The following is a 4,267-nucleotide window of genomic DNA, read 5'->3' on the forward strand; positions in this document are numbered from 1 at the left end:
GGAGTGAAATTTCTGGGTCATATGGTAACATTACATTTAAACTTTTGAGCAATAGCTTATACTGTTTTCTAAAACAGCTGTACCATTTTAAATTCCCACCAGCGATGTACTAGTGTTCCAGTTTCTTACAACCTAACCAATTTGTTATTTTCTATCTTATAGCTTCAGTACAATTTTGGTAAGAGTAAATATTCTCACCTGTTTCTTCCTCTTAGAAGAAGAATTCTTCTTGGTAAAGAATGGTAAATTCAGTTATTTACCATTAAGCATGATGTTAATTGTAGTTTTGTGTGTTTTTTTTTTTTTTGTAGATGCCCCCTATCCTTTTGAGAAAATTTCTTTTAGTTCCCAGCTTGCTGAGAGTTTTTTTTTTTTGTTTGTTTGTTTAATTATGAATGTATGGTGAGTTTTATCAAATGTTTTTTTCCCCTACCTATTGAATTATCATATGATTTTTCTTCTTTGATTTCTTGATGTTTCAAGATGGTTTCTTCAAATATTGACTATTTTTTTCTCTTTTCTCTTCCTTCTCAATTGTTTCTTGAAAACTGAACTAATCGTGCATTCCTGAGACAATAGCCTTGGTCCACTTATACTATCTTTGATTTTGTAGTGCTTTCTTAAATAATTATTTCAAATTTTTATTTCAGCAATTGATTTGAATTTCATTAGCTCCTCTTTACTCCCTATCTTTTTCCTTTTTCAGAATATCCTATATTTGTTTGATGAGGATACGATATTTTCTCAAATTTATTTGAGTATATGTAATTAGAACTATTTGTTTTCTCTGATATTATTGTTTCTAATTTGTTTATTTATTTGATGATAGTCTTTCTCTTTTAAGTTGTAAACTACTCTCAATGTCCAATGAGCCTTGCTTGTCTATTCCTGACTAACAATGAGTAGCCATTGTTACTGGCTGCTGAGTGGTGAAGTGAAGTGAAGTGATGTTGCTCAGTCGGGTCTGACTCTTTGCGACCCCATGAACTGTAGCCTGCCAGGCTCCTCTGTCCATGGGATTTTCCAGGCAAAAATACTGGAATGGGTTGCCATTTCCTTCTTCAGGGGATCTTCCCAACCTAGTGGTTGAACCCAGGTCTCCTGCATTGCAGGCAGAATTCTTACCGGCTGACTAATGGCTTCATTCCAGCATGGTTTCTAACATTAGAATTTTGCAGCATAATCATTTTTGAACTATTCATCTCATTGCCCTTTACCACTGTGCCAATTTTTAGAACTGTTCATTGCCATAACAATAATCTTTTTTATATTAATGAGGCAAAACTACTGTATGTTTAGGAAGAACCCAATCTTCCAGTTTATTTTCTAAGTCTCTTACCTTTCATTTGGGCTTCCCTTGTGGCTCAGCTATAAAGAATCTGCCTGCAATGCTGGAGATCCTGGGTTGGGAAGATCCCCTGGAGAAGGGAAAGGCTACCCACTCCAGTATTCTGGCCTAGAGAATTCTATGGACTGTATAGTCCATGGGGTCGCCAAGAGTCAGACACAACTGAGCAACTTTCACTCACTCACTCACCTGTTATTTGAAGGTGGCTCCTGCTCTATACAATTCATACAGTTTTCTCAGCTCAGTGGAAAACTCACCATAGCAACAGCTAGCAAAAGTATTACTAAAATTTCATATAGATCAAAATTTGGAGAACTAGACAATTGCACCAGTGTTCTAGAAACTTGTGTGTGCAGAAATCCCTTTTAAATCTGTGAGAAAATAAAATACAGAAGTAATTTCTAGGTTGGAGGAGGGCAAGTGGGAAGCAACAAGTACAGAGGGCTGCTGGTGGAAGGGGTGAGCCCAGCTCAGGTGTCACGGTTGGGGTTCTGAACATTTACCACAAGGCGAATGCTGGTCCCACACTACCCCTAACTTGGGGTAAAAATGCCTCTCTCTACCCATAAGTAGAATAAATTCTTACAGAGATAAGAGATGAAATAGAACCCTCAGAGATAAACGATGTACTGTATTAGGAGATGGAGCTTTAACAGAAGAGTAGAGAGGATTTTAAAAGATGGAATTAGATTGGAACAAATCCTTTATGAGAAAGCTTTTCTGAAATATGTTCAGTTCATTTCAGTCACTCAGGCATGTCTGACTCTTTGCGATCCCATGGCCTGCAGCATGCCAGGCTTTCCTGTTCATCACCAACTCCCGGAGCTTGCTCAAACTCATGTCCATCAAGTCGGTGATGTGATCCCACCATCCTATCTATCCTCTGTTGTCCCCTTCTACCCCTGCCTGCAATCTTTCCCAGCATCAGGATCTTTTCAAATGAATCAGCTTTTCGCATCAGGTGGCCCAAGTACTGGGGCTTCAGCTTCAGCATCAGTCCTTCCAATGAATATTCAGAATTGATTTCCTTTAGGATTGACTGGTTTGATCTCCTTGCAGTTCAAGGGAATCTCAAGAGTCTTCTCCAACACCACAGTTCAAAAACATCAGTTCTTCAGCACTCAGCTTTCTTTATGGTCCAACTCTCACATCCATACATGACTACTGGAAAAACTATAGCTTTGATTAGATAGACTTTTGCCAGCAAAATAATGTCTCTGCTTTTTAATATGCTGTCTAGGTTGGTGATAGCTTTTCTTCCAAGGAGCAAGTATCTTTTAATTTCATGGTTGCAGTCACCATCCGCAGTGATTTTGGACCCAAGAAAATAAAGTCTGTCACTGTTTCCATTGTTTTTCCATCTATTTGCCACGCAGTGATGGGACTGGATGCCATGATCTTAGTGTTTTGAATGTAGAGCTTTAAGTCAGCGTTTTCACTCTCCTCTTTCACTTTCATCAAGAGTCTCTTTAGTTTCTCTTCGTTTTCTGCCATAAGGGTGGTGTCATCTGCATGTCTGAGGTTATTGATGTTTCTCTTAGCAATCTTGATTCTAGCTTGTATTTCTTGTCAGTAGGTCCATGCTGGAATTTCTCATGATGTTCTCTGCATATAAGTTAAATAAGCATGGTGACAATATACAGCCTTGACGTACTCCTTTGCCGATTTAGAACCAGTTGGTTTTTCCATGTCCTGTTCCAACTGTTGCTGCTTGACCTGCATACAGATTTCTCAGGAGGAAGATAAAGTGGTTTGGTAGTCCCATCTCTTTAAGAATTTTCCACAGTTTGTTCCGATCCACACAATCAAAGGCTTTGGTGTAGTCAATAAAGCAGAAGTCAATGGTTTTCTGGAACTCTCTTGCTTTTTCGATGATCCAATGGATGTTGGCAATTTGATCTCTGTTTCTTCTGCCTTTTCTAAATGCATGTTGAACATCTGGAAGTTCATGGTTCATGTAGTGTTGAAGCCTGACTTGGAGAATTTTGAGCATTACTTTACTAGTGTGTGAGATGAGTGCGATTGTGTGGTAGTTTGAGCATTCTCTGGAATTGTCTTTCTTGGGGATTGGAATGAAAATTGACCTTTTCCTGTCCTGTGCCCATTGCTGAGTTTTCCAAATTTGCTGGCATATTGAGTGCAACACTTTCACAGCATCATCTTTTAGGATTTGAAATAGCTCCACTGGAATTCCGTCACCTCCACTAGGTTTGTTCACAGTGATGCTTCCTAAGGCCCCCTTGGCTTCGAATTCCAGGATGCCTGGCTCTAGGTGAGTGATCACACCATCATGGGTCATGAAGATCTTTTTTGTACAGTTGTTCTGTGTAGTCTTGCCTCCTTTTCTTAATATCTTCTGCTTCTGTTAGGTCCATACTGTTTCTGTCCTTCATTGTGCCCATCTCTGCATAAAATGTTCCCTTGGTATCTCTAATTTTCTTGAAGAGACCTCTAGTCTTTCCCATTCTATTGTTTTCCTCTATTTCTTTGCCCTTATCACTGAAGAAGGCTTTCTTGTTATTCTTTGCAACTCTGCAGTCAGATGGGTATATCTTTCCTTTTCTCCTCTGCTTTTTCTGTCTTCCCTGTCATATGCAGTGGATGTGTTTGTGAAAGCTTTTTCTTAGGCACATAATTTCACCTTACAGGTGAGGTGACCAAAACATGATGAACTGAGATTGTGTAGAATGAGACTGTGGTCACGCAGGAAGGAGCTAGAATAAAAACCATATACTGTGAATCCAAACCTCGGAGCACTCTCCACCAAATTGTTTCCTGCACTGAGTGATATCATGGAGACTTTCACCCTGTGGAGTTCTGTAAAAATTTCTTTCATATGAAAGTTTCTCTTGCAGAATCAGAAAGTAACAGCTGAGTCCCAAGCACTGTAAGCTTGTAACATAATAATGCTATTTTTGA

The sequence above is a fragment of the Capricornis sumatraensis genome, chromosome 18, assembly GCF_032405125.1.
Source record: "Capricornis sumatraensis isolate serow.1 chromosome 18, serow.2, whole genome shotgun sequence".
Lineage (NCBI taxonomy): Eukaryota > Metazoa > Chordata > Mammalia > Artiodactyla > Bovidae > Capricornis > Capricornis sumatraensis.